This window comes from Cebus imitator, unplaced genomic scaffold (assembly GCF_001604975.1).
Source record: "Cebus imitator isolate Cc_AM_T3 unplaced genomic scaffold, Cebus_imitator-1.0 Scaffold215, whole genome shotgun sequence".
Taxonomy (NCBI): Eukaryota; Metazoa; Chordata; class Mammalia; order Primates; family Cebidae; genus Cebus; species Cebus imitator.
The window spans coordinates 2,029,381-2,041,146 of NW_016107530.1; positions in this window are offsets into that span (position 1 = coordinate 2,029,381).

Sequence of the window (11,766 nt, forward strand, 5' to 3'; positions counted from 1 at the left end):
TCCTGTGTGGGTCACAATTCACATATTTTCCTGTTACTTTTGTTTCTTCTAAAAAATTAATCAGAGGCTATATCTGCCCATTTGCATATGAATGATAATGGGTGTGACGTCACACTTTAATGAAGAGAGATGCTGTGGGTATGTGGGGAGTTTGTTTCTTTGTGGATGTGGTAAAATATACACAATGTAAAATTTACCATTTTGCCCATTTTTAAGTGTACACGTCTGGAATTAAATATATTCACAGTGTTGTGTAACCATTACCACTGTCTATTTTCAGAACCTTTTTATCATCCCAAACTGCAACTCTGTACCCATACACAATATCACCCCATCCCTTCTCCTCCCAGCCCCTAGTAAAAATTCTGTCTGTGAATTTGGCCACTCAAGAGGAATCATACAATATTATCCTTTTTGACTGGCTTCTTTCACTTAGCATCATGTCTTCAAGGTTCATCCATGTTGCGGCATGTGTCAGAGATTTCTTTCATTTTAAAAGCTGAATCATTGCCCATTGTCTAGATAGTCCCCATTTTGTTTATCCATTCATCCATCAGTGGGCACCTAGGCTGTTTCTACCTTTTGGATACTGTGAATAATGTATGGAGTTTTTAGATGCTGGAAAGAGTTCCTGACAACAGTGCCTGTGTGAACCCTGAGGACAGAGACCCTAGGTTGGGAATCAGGGTCTCTCCCAGCTTACCGTTTATGGGTGACAAAACAGAGGCTTCCAGGACAGCTGTGATGTGTCTCACTCCCCTCGTGCCCACCCTAGTTGCTCTGGGCTTCTGCTGGGCTTTACTTCTTGACTAGAGTGGCTAGAAAATTGTATGTTTCTTCCGTGGGATATTTTTATGAAGCTATTTTATAATTATAGATTTGTTATCCTCACTGGATTCCTATGTTCTGACACCTGGACTCTGTCGGGACTTTGTGCAGCCAAGGCACCCAAGGGAAGCGGTGTGGACCATTCCTGACGCGCCATCCTCCACCTCCAGGTTGGCTGGGTCTCCTAAGGTGACTGCCCTTTCATAAGCGGAAAGTTCGGAGATGAATGGGATGTGTGATGGGGGAAAAGGGCCAGAGGGCTGTTGACACTGAACGTCCCGACCCAGAGGGCCTCCTGGAGGGACTTTGTGTCCTGTCCTGCCATGTGCAGCATGAGTGGTCACCCTCATCGTGGGTCTCCACTGATGAATGGCCTCTTGACTTCACCAAGACAACGCAGCACCCAACAGACCAATGTGAGCTGGAGGCGGATGCCCGGCCTGGACCCCACAAACCACAGTCTGCCTGGCCCTGTGCTGAGGAGTCTCTCTTGGGGCCTGGAGGACGCATGAGTTGATTTGCATTGGAATGGAGGGCGAAGCTGGCAAAGGAAGATGAGAGCCCCCTATCATTAGTCTACTGTGTATTCATCCAGAAAGCAAGGTGAGAGCCAAGCCCAGGGCTGGATGGACAAAGCATTGCTATTAAGCTCTGCACCTTTTTGCCTCCTTTTCCTCAGCTCACCCCTCAGAAGTGCCACTGATGAAAGATAGATGAGAAGGAGGCAGCCTAAATGGGCTTCATTACAACAAACAATGTTGAATGAACAATGCATTCCTTGTTGAATAACCCAATTATTTACGATCATGGCATTTTATTATTGTTGTTCTCTCTCTCTACAAAAGCCCTACATAATCATTGTGGAAATTTTACAAGGTTTCAATAAGCAAAGACAAGAAAATGAAAAGCACCCAAATCCTACCACAAGAGATAAGCATAGAGTCCTTTTCTGTGCATATCTCTCTCAATATATTTAACATTCTTGGAACAGCTTTATTGAGGCATAACTTACATAAGAAAAAATTCGCCCATCTTCAGTGTACTACTTGATGAGTTTTTACAATTGTATATAGTTATGTCACCACCACACTGAAGATATTTCCATCATCCTAAAATGTTTCCTTGTGCTAATTTATAGTCAATTATTCCCTGCAAGCTCCTGATTCCAGAAAACAGTGATCCAATTTCAGAATGTGGTATAGATGGAATCAGACAGTTTGCAGCTGAGTCTGGTTTCTTTCACTTAAAATGATGTCTGCAAGATTCCTTCATGCTGTAGCATGTATCAGTAGTTTTGCCTTTTGATTGCTGAGTTCTGTTCCACTGCATGAATAGATCACATTTTGTCTATCCATTCATCAGTTGATGGACATTTGGTTGTCAACAGTTTTTGGCTCTTATGAATGCTATAAACATTCCTTATATGTACAAGTCCTTATATGTCTGTGTATGTATGTTTTCCATTTTCTTAGGTAGATACCTAGGATCGAGATTGATGGGTTGCACGGTCTGTGTATAATTTAACTGTGTAAGAAACTGCCAGAGTGTTTTCCAAAGTTGTTGTACCATTTTGCACTCCCACCATGAGTGTATGAATGTTCCAGTTATTCTACGTCCTTGCCAACACTTAGCAGTATCAGCCTTTTGAATATTTCTGGGCCATCTGGACGCAATGGCTCATGCCTGTAATCCCAGCACTTTGGGAGGCCCAGGCTGGTGGATCACCTGAGATCAGGAGTTTGAGACCAGCCTGGCCAACATGGTGAAACCCTATCTCTACTAAAAATATAAAAATTAGCCAGGTGTGATGGTGCACACCTGTAGTCCCAGCTACTTGGGAGGCTGAGACATGAGAATCACTTAACCTGGGAGGTGGAGGTTGTGGTGAAGCGAATTGGGTCACTGCACTCCAGCCTGGGTGACAGAGCAAGACTCTGTCTCAAAAAAAAAAGGAAATTTTCCCTGATGACTAGTGATGCTGGGCACCTTTTGGTGTGCTTATTGGCCATTCTTATATCTTTTATTGTAAAGTATCTTCAAATCTCTTTTAAAAGCATGATTTTGGCTGAGCACAGTGGCTTGTGCCTGTAATCCCAGCACTTTGGGAGGCTGAGGCGGGAGGATCACCTGAGGTCAGGAGCTCGAGACCAGCTTGGCCAACATGGTGAAACCGAAACCCCATCTTTACCAAACATACAAAAATTAGCCGGGTGTGGTGGTACGCACTTGTAATCCCAGCTACTTGGGAGGCTGAGGCAGGAAAATCACTTGAACCCGGGAGGTGGAGGTTATAGTGAGCCAAGATGGCACTGCTGTACTCCAGCCTCGGTGACAGAGTGAGACTCCATCTCAAAAAATAATAATAATAATGATAAAAACATGATTTTATTTTAGAGACTTTAGCACAAAAATTTGCCCTAAATCTAAGAGGTATGTTTTTTGTGAACAAATGATTTTTTTTTTTGAGATGGAGTCTCCCTTTTGTCGCCCAGGCTAGAGTGCAATGATGTGATCTCAGCTCACTGCAACCTCTGCCTCCCAAGTTCAAACGATTCTCCTGCCTCAGTCTACTGAGTAGCTGGGATTACAGGCGCCCACCACGATGCTCAACTAGCTTTTGTATTTTTAGTAGAGACAGGGTTTCACCATGTTGGCCAGGCTAGTCTCGAACTCCTGACCTCAGGTGATCTGCCCGCCTCGGACACCCAAAGTGCTGGGATTACAGGTGTGAGCCACCATGCCCAGCCAATGATTTAAAAATTCATTAAGAATGGGTCTAATGTGATAGAAGAAGAAGGGCTATTTGAATAGAAGGCTAGGAATGGCCACTGTGAGGAGGTGATGTTTGACTGCACATATGAAGTGAGAGTGGGAGCCACGTGAATAGCTGGGAAAAAAACAAACCCAGACAGAGAGAGCATCATGTGCAAAGATCCCGAGATAGGAGTGGGATAACTTAAAAAGGAATTAGTAGATATTAAAATACTATTGAATTTCAGTAATTAAATGTCTGGTTAACCCAAAAAATGTACTCAGTGTCTATTAAAAGCCAGGCATAGGCCAGGCATGGGGGGCTTACGCCTGTAATCCCAGCACTTTGGGAGGCCAAGATGGATCACTTGAAGTCAGGACTTGAAGACCAGCCTGGCCAACATGGTGAAACCTCATCTGTACTAAAAATACAAAAATTAGCCGACACAGTGGCAAGCACCTGTAACCCCAGCTACTTGGGAGGCTGAGGCAGGAAAATTGCTTGAACCTGGGAGGCAGAGGTTGCAGTGAGAAGATAGCGCCACTGCACCCTAGCCTGGGCGACAGAGTGAGACTCCACCTCAAAAAAAAAAAAAAAAATCCAGGCATAGATAGTACTACATACTTTCTGTTATTTATTTCTCACAATGGACCATAAGCTCCATGAAGACAGTAACTATATTCACTTACCTTTGTGGATTCAGCTAGGATATTGCCTTGTGCATAGGAGGCACTTAATAAATGTCTGTTGCATGAATGAAGCAATGAACTAAGCAGGTGTTTATTATTATTCCCATACTATAGATTGGAAAAGCAAGGTCCAAAGAAGTAAAGTAACTTACTCTAGGTTATGTAACTAGGAGGTCCTGAAGGTGAGACTCAAACCTTAGTCTATCTGACCACAAAGCCCAGGTTTTTGCCATTCCGCAAGCTACTGTGCTCTTTCCTTCATACATCTGGGAAACTGAGGTTCAAAGTGAAAGAAAGAGGCTTTATGGAGGTCTCCCATAATTCTAAAAATAAAACCAGCCAGCCACAGGCTCCAGGCTGCTGTTTTGACCATGAGACACATTTACAACACTTTCAATGGCTTCCAAAGATTTGGGATAGAAGGAATACCAGCAGTTTAGGTAAAAGGTTTAAATTTAGTTTGACTCAATACCACATCAAGCCCTCAAAGCAGCCACGGGCATCCCTGACCTGTGGTCACTGAAGGAGCAAAAGCTGCTAACCGGCTGTAGAGTCCTGCCTTGAGTTGTTTGTGTTCTCCTGCTAGCTGCAATGCCCAGGCCTGTGAATCCTGACACCAACAAATGATGCTGTGGTCATGCACAAGCAACCAAATTAATGTGGGTGGAAAAACCCAAGCTTAGTGATTTGGGCAAATTAGTTTATCTGTCACATAGCCAGTGGTGGTGTTAAATCACTCTCTGTTTGAGGAGTAATCACTCTCCCCCCATCACCACCCTCTCTGTCTTCCTTTCTATGTGGAAGTTAGAAGAGCCAAGTCAATCTGTTTCAGTGACTGAGCGATCTACATTTCTGTGTTTTGACTGCCCCCCGGGAGAAGTATTTTGTGTAGCGTATTTTGTTTATCCAGAGTGCTGTCTCTGAAACCACCTCTAATGATCATAATCAACTCTTTAATTCTTCTCTTGTCCATGTCTTTGCAAAATGATTCTGTTATCTGTGCTATAAATTATGGAAAATAAACTCATAATGAAAGAGTTGTTTACTTTTTACTTTCCATTGCATTAGTAGTTTTTCCCTTTTGCTTCCTGGCTGTGAATGAATTTTCAGGCAAAATAGCGATCCTTTCAAAAAAGGTAGACAGTAGCTATGTTACCACTAACATAACTGCAGTATTTCCATTTTGAGATGGGTGATTAAGTTGCATGGAGGTAAAGGCATTATTATTGAATTTCCCACAGCTCCTAAGTGTTGACAGCAAAACAACATTTTAGGCTTTGTGGATTGCAATCCAGTGTTCTTAACACTACACCAAATTACCTGTTTTGTTAACTCCACATTTATACATATTTGTGACAGTTTAGGTGAAACTTAATTCTAGTATGTTAACACAAACTCAGCATACTTAGTGTCTACTGAGTGTGGGAATGTTGGTCCTCTCTATGTCCAATGGAGAGACAGAAAGGATAGTCCAGTGAGCAGAGACAGCAAGGAGAAAAACCTACAATCAGGTAACACTGTTGGCCAAAAAAGTCAGGGAACAGCCAGAGAGGTGTCAGAAAAGGGTTCCCATAAGAAGCTTGAAATAAGTCTTAGAGACTGAGTTAGGGACCACCACATAGAGAGGAGGGTTTGAAGCAGGAAAGTGATGCTCGGAGAACTTCATCTTTTAGAGCTCATGTTGGCAGCATGTAGAGAACACTAAAGGGAAAGGGAGCTGGAGGCCAGTAAGGCAGGAGGTATGTGCAGGAATTCAGGTGAGAAATCTGGGATTGGCTAAGGCAATAGGGATAGAGAAGAAAAAACAAGTTCAAGAGACGTTTGGGAGATCAGTTCAATGTTACCTGGTCTGGAAGGATGTGGGAGGATGGGTCATCATCTATGGTGCTTTTAGTTGCCAGTAAGAGAAACTTGACTCAAACTGGCTTAAACTAAAAAGAATATAATGGCTGACATAACAGCTAAGTGCAGAGGATTGGTTGGTCCAGGGGCTCAACAACGTCTTCAGGGACCCAGGTCATCTCCACTCCTCTGCTCTGCCATCTACCATGTTACCTTCATTCTCGGTCTGGCTTCCCTCATGGTGTAGAATGTGGCCACTAGCAATCCAAGCTTCTTGTTTCCTTGTTTACCTGACTCAGAGAAGAGGGGAGGGAACAGGAATCTCTATCATCATGAGTTTCTCTAAGGGCAAGCAGTGGCAAACTCTCAATGTCTTAAATTATTAGGTCAGGTACCTATTTCTGAACCCATCCCTAAGGCCAGGGGAATGCCACATTCTGAATCCCATGTTCTAGGATGGGGTTCCTGAACAGTTAATGAGGATGAGATTACAATAATTTGGACAAATCAGTGCCCACCCTAGACCTAGAGTCAAACTTCAATTTAATTAGTCTGGGGAGAGGGTGAAAGGCTATTGAGAAGTTGGTTCCATTAGAATGTTTTTCAGCTGCAAGAAACAGAATACCCTGAATCAAACTGGTTTAAACACAACTACACAACAAAGTCAATTTATGATCTCACATGACAAGACCTGAGGCAGGGAAGCTCCAGGGTTGTTAATTCAGCAGTTTAGTGACACCATCAAGAGTCAAGGTTTTCCCACTATGCATCTTCATCATCGATGTATCAATACTACCTAAGTCTACATCTCCTCCAGCTTGTAAGGCAGTGGTTGGCAAATTTCTGTGACAATGTCAAACGGAAGAAGAGCGGGTCTCTTCCTATGTACCTCTTACAGAAGCAAGAGAGCCTTTCCCAGAAGCCTCTTTCACAACTCCCCTTACATTGCTACGGCCAGAACTGTGTCACATACCCATGGCCAACCCAGTCACGGGCATGAGGAATGAAACAACTGTGAGGAACTTAGACTGATCAGGATCCTCCCACAGGGCTGGGGATGGCACTGAGTTAGGGGTAGATGGATGCACATCTCTGAGCAAAGTCCTGTTAGAAAGGAGAAAGGGAGAATGAACAGGTTTTGGATGGGCGCCACCAGTGGCTGCTACAGAGGTCAACCAGGAAGAACCCAGAGGAACTTCCAGGCTGGCTGACTGGGCAGATACTGCATCATGAACTGAGATAGAAGACTCAAGGGAGAGACGGTAAATTCACTTTTGAACTGGGGGAAGGGGTTGTTTGTTACCACGATATTATCTAGAAAAACTGTCTAATAGAGCAATTGGTGCCAAGAACAGAATGCTGTCCTAAAATGTGTTTTGTTGGCTTTGGGGCCCAGTGGTAGGCAGCAAGGAAAATGTAGCCTTTGATCACCTAGAAGACAGACAATATACCAAATGGCTTGTGATTTTAGGCAGAGATGTGGGAAACAGATTATTACAAGTGTGACTTGATTGCTTTTAGCTGTGCTTGACAGGATTCTACAATAAATAGATGAACTCAGGAAAGAACTGGGTGTTTAAGCAGGGATGAAAGGAAAGAGAGAATCCAGAAGTTCCAGGGTTGACAGATGCAACTGTTGTTCATCTCCAACCAGTAAAGGTAGAGATTGAGAAATGCTTTGATTTATGAAGCTAATTAAATCTCAGCTTAAAACTTAGCCTTGGGTCAGAACAAGGGCCTGCGTAACACCTCCTAGTAAGTCCTTTGTTGGATAAAATGGCTCAGGGAAAACAGACCAAAGGCATGGTTCTCCCATGGAGGCCTGATAAGATCAAGTTATCTTCATAATTATGCCCAGAAGGCAAAGAAGTATATGTGTGGTGACTGACACATGGTGCTGACTAGAATCAGACAGGCAAAGCACTATCCAAGCTTTCAAGAGCGTTGTGAAGCCAAAGACACACCAGGGGACTATGACTGTTGGGGAGAAACCTTTGGGCTCTGAAGTTTCTGTGGGCAGGAAGGGGGCTGAGAAAGCACTCAATCCTCATGGAGTTGATACTTTCTATAATAGATGTGGCCAAGAAGGGTAATGCAGAGGGTAAAGTCAGGAGCCCTGAAGAATGATAAGAGGGGGCTACTTCCAGGTAGCTGAACTGGGACCAAATGAAAAAACATTTCCTAGACCCAGAAAGATTTGGAATTCTAAGAACCAGTGATGTTCTTTCTGTTCATGAATGGGAGTGTTAATTTCAGTGCTTAGTCTATCTTTGTTTGACCATTGCATATCAGCTATTAGATGTGATGTAGGGAGATCCCTTCTCTATAAAATATAAAAGATTAGCTGAGTGTGGTGGCATGTACCTGTGGTCCCAGCTACTTGAGAGGTGAGGTGGGAGGATCACATGAGCTTGGAAGGTTGAGGCTGGAATAAGCTGAGATCGTGCCATTGTGCTCCAGTCTAGGTGACAGAGTGAGATCCTATCTCAAAAACAACAAAAAAAGATATAGATGTGGGGGTGATAGGCAACATTTGCTTGTTTTTAACTTCATACATCTCTGGATGAAGAGGAGCAGTATCTGGACATAATGTGGAAATTATCACGAGATACTAAACTTGATACCATGATTGTTTGAGACTCTTGGGCATCATTAGGGAGAGTGAATATGTTTTTCCTGCTAACAGGGAGAAATGAACATTTCTGTAACTAAGAAGGTGGACTGTAATAGAGGGCATTCCTGTTCCCAGTTAATTGCTTCTCTCCTGGTGGGAGGATTATATAGTCCTACACATGGTTACGCATTTGCAGTTCCCCCAGAGGAGGAATATTTGTATGTCCATGCCCAAAGTCATAGGACTTTGTGGACAGAATGAGTGAAAGTGACATATACCATTTCTGAGCAAAAGCTGGTGAGCCATTGTGTGGTTTGCCATTCCTTTTTCCCTCTGCAGCAAGACCAAGATGGAGGAGACTACTTCAGCCTGAGCTGAAAATAGGAAGACAGCTGGGGCAGAACCACAACTGGCCCATTGTCACCACCGTGTAACCTGAACAAGAAATATGTGTTCATTCTTATAAACAAATGGGATTTTTTAATATTGTTTGTTACAGCAGCATAAACAGGTAAAAGGTGACTAACACAGCTGGCTTCCATTGGGGCCTAGCCAGCGGAGACACAGGCAGGAGATCAGAGGAGTAGTTGAGGAAGGGAAGGGGCAGGTCTCCCTTCCCTTTCTGCCCCGGGCAGCATCTCCAGCAGCAACTCTGTACAGATGGACAGGCCCACTGTGCTGCCAGCTCCACCCAGAGCCCCTGCACACCTCCCTTTGGGTGATTCTGCCTCTTCCTCCCATCTCTTCAGCCTAGAGATGATAGTGGCTTTCTGCTGTCACCAATCTCCATTTGGTTGCTCAACTCTTCTGTTACCCAGTGATCAATTCCCTGCCTTGAAGTTCCTATCTTTAACACTTTGAGTAGCTTTTGTTTCTCTGGTTGACATTAGCTGATACACCACCCTATGTACAAATTTTGGAGTAACTTAATCTCAGATGTCTCAAACTTTGTTTGTTTGGAAAAAAACATGTTATCTGCTTTTATAATTTTTTTTTTTGCCATCTTAACCATTTTTAAATGTACAGCTTAGTGGCATGATGAACACTCATACTGTGAACCATCACCACCATCCATCTCCAGAACTTTTTTCATCTTTCTTTTTTTTTTGAGACAGAGTCTCACTCTGTCACCTAGTCTGGAGTGCAGTGGCGCGATCTTAGCTCACTGCAACGTCTGCCTCCTGGGTTAAAGTGATTTTCCTGCCTCAGCCTCCTGAGTAGCTGAGACTACAGGTACATACCACTAGGCCTGGCTAATTTTTTGTATTTTTAATAGAGATAGGGTTTTGCCAAGTTGGCCAGGCTGGTCTTAAACTCCTAACCTTAAGTGATCCAACTGCCTCGGCCTCCCAAAGTGCTGGGATTATAGGCGTGAGCCACTGCATCCTGCCTCCAGAATTTTTTCATCTTCCCAAACTGAAACTCCACATCCATTAAACAATAACTCCTTTTCCCTCTTTCCTTCTAGGCCCTAACAACCAGTACTCTTCTTTCTCTCTATGAATTCCACTATTCTAGGTACCTCATGTAAGTGGAAGCGCACACTACTGGCCCTTTTCTTGTTTGGCTTATTTTACTGAACATAATAATAGATTTCAATATAGATTTGAAAGTTTTCATGTTATAGGACCTGTAGGTGGTAGCCGACACCAAAGACATACATGAGATAACCTAGACAGAGAGTATCTCTCTAGAGAGACAGAACATGAGAAATAAGAAAGACAATGATGATTACGATGATGAAATGTCCTCATTAGTATAGTGGTGAGAAAAAAAAAGATGATGAAATGAAGAAGGCTGAGAGGGAGAATGAGAAATGAGTAGCAATGAAGTAGGAAGAACATGAGAAGAGAATGTAGTCATGGCCAGGCTCAGTGGCTCATGCCTAGAATCCCAGCACTTTGGGAGGCCGAGGTAGGTGGATCACTTGAGGCCAGGCCAACATGGCGAAGGTTCATGTCTTCAAGATACATCCATGTAACTTTTTCAAGCTTCCAGTCTATCTTAGCCAAGAGATTTTTGGTTTCAAGTCACAGAAACCTTCCATTTAACAGGTTTAAACTATAAGGAATTTATTATCTAATGAGACAAGTTCAGAGGAAAAGTAGTTCCAGGGCTAGTTAAGTCAGTAGCTCAAAAATATCTTAAGAATGTAAGTTGGCTGGATGCGGTGGCTCATGCCTGCAATCCCAGCACTTTGGGAGGCCGAGGTGGGTGGATCACAAGGTCAAGAGATCGAGACCATCCCGGTCAACATGATGAAACCCCTGTCTCTACTAAAAAATCCAAAAAAATTAGCTGGGCATGGTGGTGTGCACCTGTGGTCCCAGTTACTCAGGAGGCTGAGGCAGGAGAATCACCTGAGCCCAGGAGGTGGAGGTTGTAGTGAGCTGAGATCACGCCACTGCACTCCAGCCTGGTGACAGAGCAAGACTCCATCTAAAAAAAAAAAAGGGAACATAAGTTATTTCTATCTTTCTGTTTTGCTGGTCTCTGCATGGCAGCTTGGTTCCCAGGCAAACTCTCCTTATGGTGGAGATCTCATAAGAAAACTGCCACTGTTAGCCATTTGTATTAATCAGCTTTTGCTAGATTATGGTGCTATAATGAACAACCCCCAAATCTCTGTGACTTTAAATAAGCATCCAGAATGGTACTCTTTTTAAGATAAAGTAAAAATGTTCCAGAAACCCTCTAGCAGGCTTCCCTTCAGAAGTACTGCCCTTTGGACAGTACTGTATCACATTTACATGACTGAAAAAAATCACTGGCAGTCATCATTGTCTTTGCTCATGTAAAACTCACTCCTTGAAGATGAAGGAAGGGCTGGCTGTCCTGAAGCAAAGGTGTGCACAGAAGAGTAACCTCTTTTTATTTTACTTTATTTATATATTTATTATTTTATTTTATTTTATTTATTTATTTTTTTTGAGACAGAGTTTCACTCTTGTTACCCAGGCTGGAGTGCAATGGTGCAATCTCGGCTCACCGCAACCTCCGCCTCCTGGGTTCAGGCAATTCTCCTGCCTCAGCCTCCTGAG